The following is a 20266-nucleotide window of genomic DNA, read 5'->3' as shown; positions in this document are numbered from 1 at the left end:
CTACAAACATGAAGCAGAATGAAATAAAGCACCATCTCTCTTTTTCTCCTGCTGCATCTGGTGTTAATGATTGATTTTGGGTCCTTCCCTAGTCATTTTAAAAAATACATTGGAAAATGTCTAAAACTTCAGATAATCTTAACATTTAGTGGTTAAGTTATACCTGATTTTGGAATCAAATTATTGCATATGCATCTACTTTGCAGAAAGATCATATTGATTTGGTCTTTTCATTGTATCTTATTAATTAACAATCTTATTTCAACATAAACAGAAGTAAATGTATTACAATAATAGAAATGAAGCTGGTATGTTATTAACAAGATTTTACATATATTTTCAGGGCATATATAGTTGCATTCAAGATCTGAAAAAGTGTATAGAATGAAATGATAAAATAGTCCTAATTCCATTGCTAAACAAATCTTTTAGTAAAGTGTGCAGTGTTCTGATCATTAATCAGAAGCATGGGAGATAGTGTTCTTTACAAATTCTATATTATAGCCATACTGATAAAGATAAAATAATGACAAATTAAGAAATAAAAATATAAACTTGGATAAAAGCTGCTTGATATATTCCTTTGAGTGATTGAATTAACTTATCTAAGTTAGTGGATAATATTTGAATACTGTTGTCCTGTATTTGTTGATGCATCAGATGATATATATCAAGAAATCCAGAAATTATGTTGATGTATTATTTTTCAATGCGGTGTCCATCGTTGTCATATTTGTGATCAAAAACAGCCTTTCCAATAAGTCATGCTGCTTAGCCAAGGATGAACAACCTGTTCATCTCGAAAAAGCTACAGGACCCAAAGCATATAAGCTGCTTACAAGAATTAAAATTTAATTTTTAACTGTTAATTAAGAATGCAGGGAAAATACCCCAAAATCTATTCTGTATCATGCTTAGAAAAAAAAAAAAAAAGTTTTTTTATGGAAAACTATAGGAAATTACAAAAAAAACAAAGGGTGCATGGGTTCTACGCATTTATGTAACATTTGCAATGATTTGTTTAGTGTTTATATTATTTTCAAGAGAAGGATAAATAATTCTCATCTATAAGAATAAGTTGTCATTTTTTGCACTTTCGTAAAATCTGTACCATTGTAAATTATATTAACATAATCTGCATTCCTAATTTTTTCATATGAATCCTAATCACAGAAGGCTGAAAACCTATATGCATTTTAGTGCCATAGATGCATTAAGGATTGGATGATCTTGGAGGCCTTACTCTCAAAACCATACATGAAACTTCTTTAAGCTATTTTGATCCTGTAATAAGCATGGTAGTGGTCTCATACTGCTTAGTAAAATTCATCTGCCACCTAAAGCCATATAGACAAGTGACTATTCAGAACTTGCATCCATGGGTTGGAGACTAGAGATAGTATTTATTAATGCATGGGAATATCTTTGGAGTCCAGAGACCCAGCTATCTACATACTGCATTCTCCACTATCCAAGTTAAAAATCTGAGGCATTTACTAACCACATTTACTCAATTTCTAGGGATGAACCCCTTGTTCCTCCCTGCTCACGCACTTGGACAGAGAAGGCAGAACAAGGGAGTCATCCTGAAAATTCATTTAGAATCTCTGTTTTAGTCAGTTATCTTACTTCTGCGACCCACAAACTCCCAATTTCAATGCTCGATATCTAGGTGAGCATTCCACAGACCACTCGCCATCTTGATCACTTACCTCATTCTTTCCACCACTTTCTCATTCCTAAAAACCAGATAATCATGCCTGTGCACAGTAATCCAGATGAAGCTGTATAAAAACATTATAAAGAGGATTGATTACTTTCTCATCTCTACATGTTACTGTGTTCTTCAATTAATAGGTGATCCTGTGAACTTCCTTGTCCACTTTTGCACTATGCCCTCTGGACTTCAACTCCCTATCCACCAACACCCTTGAAAGCCAATGCCTTCCTCAGTTTCCAGGACTCAGTTTCATCAGTGTATTATACAGCTTGTAATCTTTATATTATAACTAACATTTCCACCTTAAACTGGTATCCATTATCTTTTGCCCATTTTATCAGCCTATTTAAATTATTGTGCATCGGCATCATTACTACTCAGTTTTGCATCATTAGTAAACAATTCAATATTTACTTTCAGATCAGTTTGTATATAATTGATATATAAATAAACTGCAGTGATCCAAGCACAGAGCCAGACAGCACACATCTAGTCACTTGCATTTTCTTGGATTCTGCTCTTTCCATATAGTATTCTTAGGTATCCATTCTGCCAACCTTATATCTGTATCACAAGCTTCACATACACTTCTGCTCCAGTTTGTGCAGGTTTCATGTGGTATCCTGTCAAACATTCAAAATCCAGCAGTTTCAACTATTCTCAACAATCCAACTATTCTCTTTATTCAACTCAAATGTCATTATGTTATAAAAAAAAAGTTAGCAAATTACCAAGGCATTACCATGCTATCCACCATAGATTATCATATTCTTATCCACTCCTGAATGTTGTCTTTGACCAACTTTTTAATCCTTTATTACCATACTGACTGGTTCGTAATTTGCAACTAGTCTTGGAGCCTCCTTTATATAAGCAATGAAATTTTGCCATCCTATTCCCTTTGAGACATTACTAGATGAAGTTAAACAACCTAGTTAGAAGCAATTGACAGTATACTGCATGGAAAACTATTACAGAAATTGGAGCAAATGGATGTGAAGCTGGTGGCATGGATGAGAAGGGGGGGGGGGAACTGACAGATACCAGAGTAGTATATCATGGAGTTGGGGGGGGGGGGGGAGGGTTTGACTTGTGGAGTACCTTAAGGCTCTGTACTAGGACTACTACTCTTTAATGTATATACAGGGTGTTCGGGATAAATTCGACAGTTTCGTAAGGAAAAAGAAAATCTTATTTGTATCTATTAAATTTAATGAATTGACAAAAAAACATTACAGGCAGAGTTAATTACAATACTATCAACAAGATTTACTCAAAATAACCACCATTAGCATCGATCACAGCTTCAATTCTGCTTCGGAACCTCGAACAAGCTGATGCTACAGTCTCCCTGGGAAGGGCCGCAAAAACTGTTTTAATTTTATCCATTAACTGGGCTTTTGTATTACTGGAAGTGCGATTGGTGTCTTTTTCAACTGCGCCCCATACAAAATAATCCATGGGGTTAAGGTCTGGGAAGTTTGGAGGCCAAACATTTGGACTGGTGAAGTCGTAGAAATTTTCAGACAACCATTTTTGACTTTTCCCAGAGGTGTGGCAAGGGGCCGAATCCTGCTGCCATACATACAGCCTACCATTGGCTACCCTTGTTATCCAGGGCTTGACTACAGTTAGCAACTCCACGAACAAAGCCCGAATTCCAATGCCAGGGTTCTTCAACACCTGTTCCTGCAGATTTGCGAGGAATTCTGCTGTACGAACGCAATCAGATCGTCTGCTAGGGATCTTTCTTCTTGCTACATCCTCGTAGTCACCATTGCAAGTCTCTAGTTCATGCCTGATTGTTTTTACTGTATTCAGGGAGCATTGGGCAGCAGTCGTAATATCCTTATTTTGATGGCGGGCACGAATCATCATGATACAAGTTATTCTCTTCCATGATTCAGGTGGGTTCCAGCTATCCATCCTTTCTGACATCTTGTATATGAATGAAGAAGGGTCCAAACTTTTAAATGAAGAGAAGTGTGTGTTAATACATGTAACTTACGGAAAAATATAATTAATTATAAATATGTCAAATTTATCCCGAACACCCTGTATATATAAATGATGGTTGGGGGGAGGGATATTCAGTTGTTTGCTGATGATGCAAAAGTGGGGGAGGGGACAATTGATAAAGGCGATGGAGACTTCCTGAAAGATGATTTAAGTAAACTGGCATTGTGAACAATGGTGATCAATTTGATGTTGCAAAATGCAAAGTTATGCACTTCTGGCTGAAATGATTAGATACTGTACATGGCCACTTATGCACAAGTGCATGAGACTCTAGCTGGGAACCCCAAAAAATTAGGGCCAATTTAAGGGCCCCAAAAATTGAGGGAGGAGACCCTGGAGCACTAGTGCCTGTCTGCTTTGGGAAAAGTGTAAGTATGGCCCCAATATTATATATGATATTGGTAGATTTCAGGAAGTTGATGAGGATAGGGATTTGGGAGTAATGGTGGACATCTGGGTTTCTTGGTGATAAAGGTGGTGGAGAGGATCCGAAGACAAGTAATCAAGCTGGTGACAGGTTTGGGGAATTGCTCCCTACGTGGATAGATAGATTGAAGGTGTTGTGGGTTGCAAAGATGAGGAGGAAACATGATAAAGCATATTAAGTTACCAAAGGAGTTCTATAAGATTGACATAAAAGATATTTTTCAGTATATATGACAAACTATGGGTCACTCCTTAAAGTTGTGTAAGAGTGTTGAACTCCCCAATGACTAATTTAAGGATTAAATAAAACTTTGATTTCAATATTTTCTACTTCATTGTCATTTACTATAAGATAGTTGGGATGATTATCATTGAACAGGGAATTATACATGTGTGTGTGTACATTTTTACCTGCTGAAAAAGATGTTTATATTTATTGCTTGTGTCAAATGTTTTTCATTCTTTTCTACTTTCAATTAGCCTTGCATATTCTATTTCTTCAGGATCTCTCTTAAGAGGTGGGATATCCCTTTGAACAGCTGTTCAGCATTTGGATTATGTATCTGTATAAGACTTTTACATCTGATATGTTTTTTTGGTATTTTTTTGATATATGCAAAATCTTGTGAGCTGTGCTGATGACCAATTCTGTAATCAGTTAATTTGACCACTGTTCCATCTGTCATATAGCTTTATATATCCTTCCTCATACACTGTATAGAAATTATCAAAACTACTAAATAATTTCAGCACAAAGTATTTTTTTTAAATCTTTAGTGCATAAGATGCTGTATAATGCCCTGGCATGATAAAAAATGGCAGCAGTTTTTTTATAATGCACGAAATGCAGCAATTCTTGATGTATCAAAAGCCTTTTACAAAATGCAAATTGGGGGGGGGGTTTCTCGCACTACCAGAAAGCAAAAGTAAACTGCGTAGTGTACGGAGGTGTTGTTGGACATGACAATTTAAAATAGATCACTCCATATGATTTTTTGCTGCAAGCTTAAGGATAAAATAAACAGAATCAGTGTTTCAGATAGTAGACAATTTTGAGATCCTCACCTTGCTTGAGATGTGAAGCAGCTTGAAAAAAAAATGCCATGTTTAATATTTAGAGTAGGATTGCCAAATCATCTAATCCTTAATCCATCATGGTACTAAAATGTATGATTGATTGTTTACATTTTGTATATGGGATTCACCTAACAAATGAAGTATGTTTTTCATCCTCATATACAAGATGACATTTTTTGGGTGACTTCTACAGAAACAAGACTGGAATATTTAAAATAAATTGATAAATGGCATTAGTAGAATAACTTTTTTTCTTTACTTTAAAAATAAAAAATAAAAAGAAGCGAAGTGAGAAAGTTCTTATCCAAGTTTATTTTTAATTCTTGAATTATTTAATGTTACTTTATCTTTTAAATTATATTCTTAGTAGTTGATTTTTTTATAGATTAAAAATTTTTTTTCAGAAACTAAGTCATAAGCCCTCAAGTGGAGGGGGGTTAAACATGGCTTTATGAAATTAAAAGTTTCCTTTATTCTAGTCATTTCTCTTTTAATGTTTATTTTCCATTTGAAAACTGAAATATGTATTTTATTTTAAGATATATAAATGGGGTGGAGTAATAGCCAGTAATTTAAGTAAGATAGCAAACTGTATTAAAACAGTTAATAATTAAGCTAATTTTAAATTTGAGGCCTCAACAACCTTATTTGGCTGGAATCATGAAAACATGGGTTTAAATAAGCTAAATACAAATAAGATTTTTATTTTGTTATCCTTTCCCATTTGTGTTTGCCTCCTGCAGCATTTGGTATAAGAATAGCAAGTTCAGTTGTTGACATGTCTTTGCAATTGTGTCATGTGGTTTATCATACTTTGCAAAGATTTTCATTCAACTTTGTCGGTTTCTTCAGAGGAAGTTACTCTTTAATATGAAATTCTCACTTAGCATTTATATAATTACATACATAGTCATGGGTAAGAATATTAACCTAAAAATGTAATAAAAGAATGCTCCCAACAGTCCAGGACAAATCTATTCTTAAACTTTAAATTTACCATTTATTCATCCTGTATTTTGCAAAACAACATTAAATATATGTATAAATTATATTTCTATTTATTTATTTATTTATTTTTTGCTGTTATTTAAATAAACTGAATTCAAATAGGATTGTATTTAGTATTAGCATGAATAAAAGAATGCTCTTGCTGATTGTCTGCAATTAAATGAACAGAGGAGCTGAAGAAAACTTCAACTAGCATTCTGCTAATAAATGATTGATATGTATTCTTGATAGTTATCTGGGCATTTTATTATGATTTCATATATCTTTTTATAAAAGTTTAATTTCCTCATAAAATTCATATATTTTGTAGAAAGGATATTGCTGTTAACCATGGGCTAGTTTATTGTAAAGAAATAAATATATAGTACAACATGTATTATAATTGGATGCTATTCTTATTAGCTGAACTAGTATTTCAGCAAATCTTTAGCCATTTTTGCTGGTTATACATTTTTAAATGTATCAGAAGTTAAAACTTTCCTTATTATTATTAGATATTGATTTATTGACCTTAAAGTCATTATGATTCATTGATAAATATCATGAATGTGATGTGATGTAATGTCATTACATTACATTGCAAAAAAACATTATGTAATAGACATTAAGTATACTTTTAAATTTTAATAGGCAAAGAGTGGCAATTAGATCAAATAAAAAAAAATTGAAATATAGCTAGTACAGTTCAGTAATTAATATCAGAATTGAAATCTTGCAACCAATTGTGGGATACGACATAATTTTCTTTCTTTTATAATTAGCATTATTTCATGCAAGTAATTCAAGTATCATTTCCATTAGAAATGAACATTTATTCATTGTTCATGTATTAGATTATGAACTAGGTAGTTTAAAAAAAATAATAAAGTAAAACATTGCACTTTGCAGCATTGTTGGAAATTATAATTAGAAGATTTCTAGCAACCAAAATTAAATATGCATCTCGTTTTCATATAAATTTGTAATTTCAGATAATGTTTTATAAGAATTAAATTACCTGTGATAATTTGTGGATTCTGTATGCAATAAGGAAGTTATATACCTTAATGATAATTTTGAATTATAACATTTGGTTATTTTGATCTACTTTTTTAAGACCTGTTTCTTATCACCCTTTTTAAGTCATGGTTTTGGATAAAAGTTGCATGTACAACAATAGAATACTGCTGACTGGTATTATCCATGTTGCACTAACAGCCATCACACATTTATGTAATAATAGACAATTTTTTACTTTCTATTTATAACAAAAAATCATGAGCAATCCCCCCCTTCAGTGAATATGATGAGAGGATGATATTACCTAACATTTACACATTCTGTCATTTCAAAATACCATATTCACTTTTGAGACTGAGTGAGTGAACAAACCAAGATTGCTTTTGCAATCTTGGTTTGTTCAGTTTCAATGTTTTGCCAAGTAATAAATTCAAATGTTTAATTACTAGGAAGTAGTTTTTTCCCCATAATGAGATTTTGTAATTTTTATGGTTATGATGGGGCAGCTTTTCACTTCTGCAGTTCTAAGACCTATATATAATATTGGATATTAAGTTTTTGTGAAGAGATATTTGTTCCTAAACTTTCTTAAGACTCAGATGGACATAAGTTGCCAAGATTCATATTCTGCTTCTTTTTCTTGCAGTTTTACTAATTAATGATTAAAAGATCAACAGTTAAAAAATTTCATTTTGATATAATTTAAACTATAATTTAATTTAATCTGAAATTATGAAGCTTAATATCATAATTTTGTCTATTTAAGATTATGAGTAACCTGTTTTTAAAACAATTATTTTCTATTATTCTGCTACTCGCAGTTCAAATTTTTAAAAATTAATAGTGCCAGTGAATTAAACAAAACCAAGCATTAAATTTACAAGGGTACAATCATTTACAATTGAAGCAACATGTCCATACAAAATCTTGACATAGTCACTTCAAAACTAGAGGATCCCTTACTGGAACACATCACTGATCTACTAAATGACAGTATTACACATTGTTGAAAAAGTTGACACATCACATGCACGTCTGCCATCGGAAATGAGAAGGCTATTTTAAATGCCGCTTAAGACCTGCACATCAAATGAAAATGCATATGTTATCACATGCCTTAATTTTATAAAATTCCTTCACTCTGCTGAAGAAAACAGAACTTAGGATACGATGATCATTGGCAATAAGTAGCTCTTCTATGAGTGAATCAAGAATTGTTCCGAATTTTACCTTTAATTTTTATGTCACATATCCAAAACCAATAAACATTAATGACTTACAAAGTCTGCCAACTGTCATGTTGTATTTTGTAGAAGATTATAGTTGAGGGGAATAATAATTTTATAACTACTCAAGTTAGTAGCAAAACTATATTTTACTATTGTTATAAGCACACAAAACAGTACAAGCCTACAATACTATCAGCTTTTGTTAATTGTAAACTTTCTAATGAAAGTGTAACGTTCATGCATATTTATTTTAATGATTTAAGTAAATTTATTTAAGAACTGAGAGAATACAAGGTAGTAAATAAATATATCAAATCTGTATCTAAATCAAAGTTTGTGGGATAATTGCTTGCTTAAAAAAAGCTGAAGCAGTTCTGTTTTGGGCTACATAGTGTGAAGACCCTAGAATAAATATGGTGTCAAGCTGTTGTACTTACGTTGATATAGGCACTACTAAAACTTCTAAAATTCTGCAATATTTAGTACAGTGCTCAAATGCAATAGTAAAAGTTCTTGGTATTCTTGCAGACTGACAGTAAACAAGGAAACAAACATGAAAAGAGAAAAAGAACAATTTAAAGGAATATTTGCACACAGGAGAGTCATTTCTGTATCTTTCTGTTATCTTATTTTGACATTCCTTTTTTTTTTTTTTTTTTCTGTAGATTTTAATGTATGTGATGGCCACTTTATAGTCTGTAATTTTGTGTGCTCTGATGGCACCATTTTTGCAAGTGAACCCATCAAATGTATGTGTCCAGAAGAATGCCATATTTGTGTACACTTGTAGTGTGTTCTTTTATCTAAGTTTGACAATATGCCAATAGTTGGCAGCACTAGTGTCTTGTGGGATTAAATTCACTCATTAAAGTGTACTTTAGCATAATGTAACAATGCCATTTTTAGATTGCTAAATGTCACCATAAGAATAACCAACAATGCAGTGACTGCATTGAGAAAACATTTCAAGCATTTGAAAAAAAAATAAAGGGAGGGGGGAAAGGAAATCTTTCTACTGCTAACATTATAGATGTATTCTCTCGGTGGAAGATGAGATTTTAAATGTGCATTATGTTAGTTGTTAAATGCAGTCTACACTCAATATATGCATCTATGTGCCTCCTGCCTATAAGGAATTTAAGTTAGATGTTATCATCCATTTTGTGTGTTGATATTTTCATGTTATCTGATATAGATTTTTGAAGTATGTAGGAAAATTTCCTTCTTTAACAATCTGTGATTTAAACCCACAGGACTCTGTGTGATGTTTGTAAGAAGCTTTTTAGGCTTCACACCATTGTACAAAATAGTGTGAAAGTTTTATATGCTATGGATGTGTGTATGGCCAATGGTGGCAAATGTTTGATGTACTGGAGTAGGGAGTGAGTGAATCATCCCACAACCGTTGTGGTAGCCTTAGCAATTTTCTAAAATGAACAAGAAAATAAAAAACGGTTTCTCTGAAAATGGTCGTTTGGTGTTATCTTTTAATATGTATAAGGCATACAGTACAAATATAGTGTTTATATCCTGTGTGTGTTTTTATTTACTAGTTTCAGTGATGCAAGTAGCATGCTAGAATATCACCTACTTATTCATTCTTGATGTTACTATGCTCTTGCCAGCAGAAGCATATTGACTAATGCATCCTGATATCATGGGTTCTGCGACATTTATAGAATTTGTGTTTATTACAGCTTCAGTTGATGCACTTAAAATGTGTATCATTCATGTGTTACTGCCAGCAGAAGCATACTCTTGACTATTGCACCAGTTGGTATAAGTATAACTCACTGTTGTCATGGAAACAGAATAATAACATATCCATTTTATCCAGTCAGTCACTTTTATATATACAGCTAACTATTCAAATAATAAAATAAAAATTATATACTTCTCTGTCATGGTAAAATAATCCACCTGCTGAATGCAAAAATATTTGGGAGGGTGTGGGGGGAGAGAGGGAAATCCTTGCTCCTGGTACAACTGCTGTTACCCATAATACCATTTTTTTTTTTTTTAATACCTTTATGGCATTAATTTTACAAGTATCATTTGGTGAAGTTAAAGTACTTAGAGTGAAATATTTGTCTATTATTAGACACACACATATTTACAAGAATAAAGAATAATTATGTTATTATTGAATATTTCAACCTGAAATTAACAAGCCATCAATGGAGAGCAACATGCCAGATCACCACCATATAGATTGTTACAAAATAAGAGATTGCATTTTAGCAAAATATTGGTTGGGTAACAGAAAGTATGGTGGCACTCTAGCATGCAGCTTAGCTTAACTTAGGATTAACCACCCAACCGGCCAAGACGTGTATATACGCCGGGTTACCATGGATGCGAAGTGCATACTAAAATTGTAATGCCATTGATATTACATTGAAATATATGATGAATACGAAGTGTAGAGGAGTGATGTATTTTATCCATATTGACGGCGACGTGGTTAACATTCTTTTTATGCTGCTGCTGCAGCATTAATGATGGCCTGTTAATTTCACGCCAAAATATTTGTTATAGTAAATTTTTTTATCTTGTGAATATGTATGTGTAATAATTATTACTATGTCACAAGTACTATTAAAGACTAAATGTTTGTCTCTTTCTAATTATGAATATTTTAATTTGCTTTTTAAAAGATTCTTTTAGACAATTTAGAATTTTAGTTAATTGAGGCAATTAATAAAAACATTGTTTTAATAAAATATTCTGTTTCAAACAGAATGTTTGGAAAGTGATTAACTATATATATATATTCAAGCTTGATTTGCTTCCTCAGCCTTAGATAAAAGGCTGCTTATATTTCACTAATTTGAGCCCTACCCAAGGGCCTATGAATTATGGAAATACCTTCTGAATATGAATGCTGTGCCGAACAAAGCGGCCTTTTGCAACTGCCCGGTTTTTACTCCATCTAACTTGAGTGCTTCTAGATGCTTTTTCAGAACAACTTTCGTTTTCTTTTGCCAAATTCATTCAACTGAGATTTGAATTTGCAACTCCTGATACTTTGTAATTTTTTCAGTTTCTTTTTTGGCAATTCAGCTATCTCCTGGTACTGATATTTCAATAAACTGAACACTCTTGTTTTCACCTTTTTCAACCAGTGTTATATCGGACGTATTACATTCCAAGCTTTTGTCAGTCTGGATTTTGAAATCCCAGAGTATTTTATCTTTTTCATTCTCAATCACCTTTTGGTCAACTTTATGCTTCCAATAGCCTTTAGATACTTTAAACTCATACTTCTTACATAAATGCCAGGGAATTATCTTAGCCACATTATCATTCCTTTTAAGGTACTCAGTTTGTGCGAATTTGCTGTAGGTGCAGTAAATGTTTCTTCCTTCTCTTTGCACAATCGGCATTTACTATCTTGAAGTTTTTGTATTTTTGCCTTCATAACATTGGTTATAATGGCCTGTTCATGTGCTGCAAAAATAACCGACTGTTTCTTTCTTTAGTGCTACATTTCTCAACCATTGCCAGGTCAGGTTGCTGTCAGCGCTGTCCTCTATGCTGTGAAGGTAGTTTCCATGCAATGCTTATTTTTTCCATCTTTTGGTTCTCACTTTTACTTGGTTGGTCTTGTACTCCATGGGTTTAAATAAACCCATGGAGTAATTTTGTCTCCATGAGTTTAAATAAACTCTCTTTCTTTACCTCAATTAGAAATATCTGCATTGTTTGCTGCAGATAATCATTCAGATTTCGTTTTTCTTCAACAATTTGCTTTACTTGTAGTAATCCTCTGCCTCCTTTTTTGCATGATAGGTAGAGCCTATCAATGTCACTGCAAGAATTAAGGGCATGATGCATTGTCATTAATGTCGTTCTTATATATATGTGTGTGTAATATGCATGGCTTGGATGTTGCAGAGCAACACTCAATCCCTGTAAGCTCCTTACATTATTAGCCTCCAAAGAAGCAAAATATATTATTGCTTCTTTCTTCAATAATCATGATTTTAGTCATCAGTTCGATCGCAGTTATGGAATACATAAGTGCAAAATGAGCTATCAAATATTCTAGTTCTGCTTGGTTACTAAGGAAACCAAAATGGTAAAAACAGTAATGTCAGGGCAGCAGTGAAATCTTTAAACTTTTGTTCTGTCAGTATTCTCAGAGCACTTGAGGTATTTTTACTACAAATATATTTCTTGCCCTTAGTCACTTCGGTGAGTGACTAAATGTAAAAATAACCTCCATTGTAATTAAATATTCCCCAATTACATTTTTTTTCTTGTGCGTGTGTGCACGCATGTGTATGTCAACTCTTCAACCAACAGACAGCAAATTCAAATGCTGCTGTGGACATAAATGCTTGATTGTCATTGGGTGGGAGATGAATTTTGTTGTCCAGTGTGAGACAACACCCCGATGACCAGAGGCCTAAAGTGATTTCAAAAACTTGAAGCCACTTTAGGCCTCTCATCATTGGCATGAAACCATGGATTAGGTTTCATGCCAATTATGTAAAACAGGGCATTTTTACATGCTATGGATGTGTGCATGGCGAATATTTGATGTACTGGAGAGGGGTGTGAATGAGTTATCACACAACTATTGAGGTAGGCAGATTATGTAAAAAATATTAATAAAAAGAGCCTCCGTAGCTCAGTCGGTATAGATGAAACCCTTTGGTCGGAAAGACATGGGTTCGATTCTCATCAATGATGTGAGGAACCTTTATCTGGTCGCTTTCAACTAAAGGTGAGTTAGCTGGTCTCATACGGGATAGAGGGTTTTTCAAACCTGGAAACTCGGGTTTTTCGTCTCTCAGACCAGGCAAACCGGGCCGTGAACACACGGATCTACAGTCATAAAATGTTAATCTGTCATTAGGAGGGCTCAACTAGTCCTAGGGATGGTTGAGGAAAGGGAGTAACTCCACACAAAATAAATTAATTATAAAAAAATATGAAAATATATAGTATTGTTAAAAATATAAAAATCCTTAGCTTATCTGTGGTACTTAACATAATACAATTTACAACCATTTTGGGGTAAGAATTAAGTAAAATTTTAAAAAAATAATGAACTTGGCTTAAAAATTTAAGCCAAAATGAGCCATTTTACTGTTTTTTAATTTATGTATGTATATTTTGAAATGTTTTCGTCAACAGAAAATGCATCATTATTAACATCTGATCTCCATGGAGTCAAAGGACTGATCATGGGAAGTTCATACTCTATCTTGCAAAAAGATTATTGAACTACACCCTAAACCCATTCACAGTTTCCACACTCACAACACTTTCAGGAAATGCATTCTGCCCTCCATGCAAAGAACCTATTTTTCCACTGCTCACACCCTCTTTATACAACTTCCATTAATGGCCTCTTGTTCTACCTTTGTCTCTTGCTATTCTGTACAAACTTTTCTCCACATTAATTTGGTAACAATCCCACACTAACTTGTCTCGAATATCCCCTTTCATTCTATTCACAAGACTGAAAGTTAGAATCTCTCTTCATATCTGACATTCCATAGACCTTACACTGACTAGTAAACCTCTGGATCCTCTTGAAAACCAAGCAGACCAAATCTGCACACAGTAGTCCACATCTGGCCTGATCAAAACCTTATACAAGGGAACTATAATCTATTTGCTTCCTGCATATCAGTGTCTTCATTATTGCCATAATCTGTTGTGGTTCTTAAATTGATCCCTAAACTTTAAGTCTCTGACCTCCATCACTCTCAGATCTATCTCTTCCATCTCCTTCAAAAATTTCCCCATTAATTGTATACTCTGCATCCCAACCTTGCTTACCATATTTCAAAACTTTACACTTTGCAACATTAAACTAATAGCTCCACTCACTTAGTCTATTAAGCTCCTCTGCAAGGCCACAACATCTGCTCCACTTCTCATTGTTTTCCCAACTTTGCATCATTTGCAAACAGCTGCACATCTCCAATAAGCCAATCCCAATGTCATGAAACATACAAGTTAAACATTAATGGTCCCAAAATAGAGTCCTGTGACTCTCCACTTGTGACCTTCCTCTTTTGGAATATTACTCCTCCATACACAACTTTTGTTTTCAAAAATAATTTAAATCATTTTTATGAAAACTCTTTAAATGATTATTTGACCCACTAGGATTAAATTTTCTTTAGTGAGAGAGTGAATCTGTATTTTTTCCTTTAATACCCAAAGAAAGGCTTTGTAACATATTCTTTACTTTCCATAAAAGTGGCCAGTCAATAATAATATTTGAAATTTGCTTTTTCAAGCAAGACAGTGAAATGAAGAAAATTTTGATAATTCAAATTCCAGAGCTTCATCTGTAGTAACTATATTTTGTTTAAATATGCCAAACCTGATTGTATATTTGTCATAATTCCTGGCATAATTATTCTTAATGTTTATAAAGAATATTTTATAGAGGAACTATCATTGCCTAGGATTACAAGAAAATTCAACGAATCCATTATGCAACGTTAAAGGCAATTTATGTGGAAGTCTTTTGCATGAGTGAGGTTAACCATTGATCAGACATAATCTTTTTTAAAGAATTCAGCAGGAAACATGATTCATAATCTGCTGGTACCCTTGAATGATATAGTCAAGCTCTAAAAGTTTTAATTTGTAACTGCACCTAAGTCATTTCTAATTCTGGATACAGTGCACAATATGGATAGAGGTAATAAACAACTCCTACCAGCAATTTCAGGAAAATCAGATATACGTATGCATTCTAAAAAATGTCAACTCTCCCTACAAGCAGCAACTTAACCTAAGAAGAATATAATATTCTCTGTAACATCTAATTACTGAAGCAGTAATAAGAGCAATGTCATAATCAACTACACTAAGAAAATGAGGGTTCTCAATGATGGCCAAACCTACCCGAAAGTTAATATTTCCTGGGTCCACAATGCTGTACTGTAACTGAATGCATGAAGGTACAGCGCAGGTTTCTTCATTTCAACGAAGCAGGGTATATATTGTACACCAGGGGTCGGCAACCGGCGAGCCGCATGCAGCCCAAACGTGCATTTTTGGTGGCCCATAAATGGATGACCATACATGGCATGTGGCCCGTAAAATTTTATCATCAAGAAAAGACATTATGGACATCATTTCAAGAGGACATTATATACTAGTCAAGTGCTAGGTGGTTAAGTAGAGGTGCTGTGCTAAAAATTTTTTTAATTTACGTGAAGAAATAGATATTTTCATGACGGAACACGAAAATACTGTCCCACAACTATCGGATAAAAAATGGTTATGTCTCTTACATTTATGGCAGACATTACAACTACCTTAATGAACTCAATTTGAACCTTGGGGCCAAGGTAAATTACTATCAGAACTGTTTTATGACATAAAAGTTTTTGAAGGCAAACTACATCTTGAAGAAATATATGATGGAAGAAAATCTACATGATTATATATGTTGCAAATCGGCATCTACAGTTGGATAGTAAACACAAAAGGAAACTTTTATTGGTATTGCTGAAGATTTACAAAACGGAATTTTCAATAAGATTTGTGGATTGAACCCTTTTAATGTCGACATTGATGACCTACCAAACCGACTACTGATTGAAGTTTTGGAATTGCAACACAATGAAATTTTAAAGAACGCATTTTTGTTAGAAAATATCCAAAAAATTTGAAGGATTAATCAGTTTCGCAAAGAAGATGATAGTCACATTTGGAAGCACATACATTTGCGAACAAGGATTTTCTGCCATGAGTTTTAGAAAAAATTAATTTTCTTTCTCGACTAACTGATGAACATTTGCATGCCTCGATTTGAATTTACATTTCAGGTTATAAAGTGGATATAGATAATTTGGCTAAGAGAAAACAATCACATTAAGCAGAGATACACACACATTGTGATGCATAAACTATATTACTTTGTTTTTATGTGATAATTTTTCATTGAGTTTCATATCTCGTACTTGAAATATGTCTGTTTTTTTTTTAAGATTGATATAATAAAAATTGATACCTTGAATATTTTTTTCACTCACTATTTTCTATTAATTAAATGCTTGCGGCCGATTATTAAAAATAAAAGTTGAATGTGGCCCGTGAGTCTGAAAAGGTTGCCGACCCCTGTTGTACACTATTACAGTAAAACATTGAAGTTTTACTGTAACGCAGTAGTCGTTTCCAAAATTTTCATGATGTAAAATACAGGCATGAAAACAGATCTTAATACATCAAACTATCATCAATTTAATTTGAATGGCAATACATTCAGCCCACTTAGCTTTCCAGCAAACCTTGACTTTAGTACTCTAAGCAATTTCAGCTTTTATTGGCAACCATCCATACTGGTTTGTTGTAATTTATATGTATACTTAAGTAATTTTTTTTTTTTTGTGTGAGCATGTTGCTCTCCAGCTTAATTTAATTTTGTAATCTAATAGATAATAATAACAGGACTCTAGCTTTGATGTAGTAAGGGTGTTTTTTTTCACTAGGGGGTCAGGTCAGTAGTTTTAACGGCTAATCAGTAACTTTAACGTGCCATGTAGATTTTGGTGCAGCTTGTTTCTTTGTGTATGTATATGTGTATACTCCAGTTGGTGACCTTAATGTAAAGGTCGGACATCGAGTGTTTATTTTGGTTTACATTAAACTAAAGTTTTACTGTAGCGCAGTAGTTGTTTCCAAAATTTTCATGATGTAAAATATAGGCATGAAAACAGATTTTAATACATGAAACTATCATCATCAAATTCCTGACATGTACCCTCAAGGGATGTAAAGGATATTATGATAATACTGCATGAAAAACTTACATCATTACTAACTTCCTATCAACAATTTTCCTCCAAATTAATCTATTATCTGTCAAGACTCCAACATTATCAGATCTTATATTTCTGTCTTCTAAGACACTTTTTACTGTATCAATCCACCTATATATCTTGGTCTTCCTCTGGGTCTTTTTCCTGCCAACAAAACAGAACACTTATCTGAGATTAGCTCTGCTAACACATTCCTGGATGCTAACAATGTCAAGTTTTTCCTAATATCCTCATTTTTAATATGATATTGCCATTGATGCCATCTGTTCATGCCACTACTTTTTCTCAATATTCTCATATCTGTGGTCTCTAGTCTTTGGTCAAGTGTTTTATTTTTAACCCACCTCTCAGATCCATAAGTTAAAATTGGTTTGAACACCCTCTTGTACACAGCTACTTTAGTGTTTTGACTAATTTCTCTCTTATTCCATATAAATTTATTCAGTTGACTTCCTACCATACCAGCTTTGTCGAGTTAATATTTCCATATTTAATTTACCATCTTCATTAAAAATCGTGCATAAGTAGCTGAAATGTTTTACTTGTTCTATAGGTTCTACATCCACGATGCAGTTCATATTTTCAGTGCATCTGCCTATTTTCATTGTCTTTGTCTTGTTATTGCTGATTTTCATACCAAATTAATTACAATAGTTATTCAATTTATTCAGGGAGTCTTGCAGACTTGTATTGCATTTAAAAGTATAACATCTGCATAGAGTAAAGAGCTGAGAATAACATCTCCAATTTTGATATAATGTTTAATACTACTTTCCTTCATAACGTGATCCATATAGATAATGAATAAAATAACAGAGGGGATAATGTACATCCTTGTCTGACACCAGATTTAACATCTTCCTGTACTTCATTCAATTCTAACAGCTGACTTACAACTCAAATAAAGACTAAGTATTGCTTAATATAATGCCCCATTGACACCATATAACTGTAATGTTTTGAATAGCTTTTCTCTTGGCACCTAGTCATATGCTTTTGTAGGTCTAGAAAACTTAAATACAGATCTTTGTTATATTCCCACGATTTCTCAACTATTTGTTGTAAAGTGAAAATCTGATCCTGACAGCCTCTATTTGGCCTAAATCCAGCTTGTTCTTCAACAAGCTTACCTTCTAAAATCCTTATCAACTGTTTCTCAATTGTACTTATATAAATTTTACCAGGAACACTCAATAGGGAAATAACTAATTCTCACATTCAGTTTTATTTCTCTTTTTATATATGGGTTCTGTGAGAGCTCTACTCCAGTATCTGAAATTCATCCCTCTGTCCAGGCCTTCTGAACTATGCAGTGACTGCACTGCACTACATAGTTCAGAAGGCCTCCATACTCAAGCATTTCTTGTCGAATGTCATCTACTCCTGCTGCCTTTCCACATTTCAGGCTGTTGATGGCTTTTTCTACTTCAAGTATGAATATGTATTCCTGATTGCATGCTTGAGTGTTTTTTACCACTGTTACTGTCATTCCTTTTTTCATTTAGCAATTTTTCGAAGTAATTACTTCATACATTAAGTATATCTTTTCTCTTGTTTTCGTGTCAACTTTATCACCTCTAATTCCTTTTGCAGCACTCTTTCCTGCATTTCTGAGCTTTTTCATCAGCCTCCAGAATATTTTCCCACCTTCCTGATATTTATTTTTTGTGTTCTTACTAATAAAGTCTTCCCAGGAGTTTTGTTTAACTAGTTTTATATGGTGTTTAGCTTTCTTACATTTGTTTCTGTATCCTCTAAGAGCACAAGCTGACTTATTTGCCAGGAACTTTTGATATGCTTTCTTCTTTTCCTTCACTGTCTCTTTAACTTCCTGTGTCCACCATGTAATTCTGATTTTTCCTGTCCTTGTAGACAACCACATCACATGCCTCTCCTGCTGAATCAATCAATGTTTTATTCAGGGTTTGCCACTGAATCTCTAAGGTTTGGTTCCTGTTCTCAAACTGTTTCATTTTTTTAAAAATAATATTTGTGTATTTTAGTGTATAGTTCATATCTGAGAGCTGCTTAACTTTTATTTGCTTTAAAACTTTCTTCCATGTTCTTCTTTTCAATAAGAAATTCAATTTTATCCTGCTCAAGACTAAATGGTGATCACTTCCAATTTCAAATCCTCTGTACACTGGTTTCTTGCACCAGTGAGAAAACATCACTATCAATAACATAACACAGTCAATGTTAATTTTCTTATTACTTGCCTCTTCTCTCTGTGAGTTTGTGCACATTTTTGTATTGGAACATTGTGTCAGTTTACTTTCTCTACAGCCTCAAAAAATTCCTCCACTTCTACCTTAGTAGAACCTTGTGTGGGATCATAGGCACAAATAAGTCTTTGTCCAGTTTCCCCCCATTCTAATATTTGCCTTTCATTCTACTTGATACTGCTACCATCCAAGAAGATTAGCCTGATATTTAGTGTTGAATACTATAGCTCCTTCTTTTCCTTGATTGTTATTTCCTGAATATAATATCTTGTATTTATTGTTTAGAAAGATCTCACCAGTTTTTGTCTTTTTTGTTTGTCATCCCTATTATACATCGATCTGGTATTTATCCAGTTCTGCTAGTTCCATTTCTTTGCCATTTATGCTTCTTATGTTGATAGTACCGATCTTGAACTTTGATGTTGAGTTAGGATGTGTTTCAGGATTTGTTCCAGTAGTTGACTTTTTGCTGTTTGTCCCAGTTCCCAGGTGAAAACAATGGGAGTCTTGTTTAGCTGGGCGAAGGCCCAGCTAGCATGAAATTCTGTAATGTTGTAGCTTCATTTTATATCGTTTAAGCTAGTTAGAATACAATTTGCTTGGCTAAATCCCAAATTTCCATCCCATCCTCTTTTGTTCAATATCCAGGTAGATACCTAATAGGGTGCACCACAAGAAGGTGAGGATTGGACATTAGGTCAGAAACCCTGTTTGGTTCTCTGCATTCGTTTAAAAGCTATATGGAGGTTTCCTGTCAGTTAT

The 20266-nt window shown here is 33.4% G+C and overlaps 1 protein-coding gene across 1 annotated transcript in view; it reads left to right on the top strand.

The window, feature by feature from the left end:
- Window positions 1-20266, top strand: part of LOC150094564 (glucocorticoid-induced transcript 1 protein-like) — a 380983-nt gene that overhangs the window by 316861 nt on the left and 43856 nt on the right. The gene's annotated exons all lie outside the window — the stretch shown is intronic.

Source organism: Typopeltis vanoorti, chromosome 22 (genome assembly GCF_054136105.1).
Source record: "Typopeltis vanoorti isolate ZY-2024b chromosome 22, IOZ_Tvanoo_1.0, whole genome shotgun sequence".
Taxonomy (NCBI): domain Eukaryota; kingdom Metazoa; phylum Arthropoda; class Arachnida; order Uropygi; family Thelyphonidae; genus Typopeltis; species Typopeltis vanoorti.
The sequence above is the reverse complement of the archived record's forward strand: the minus strand, read 5'-3'. Positions and strand labels throughout refer to the sequence as shown.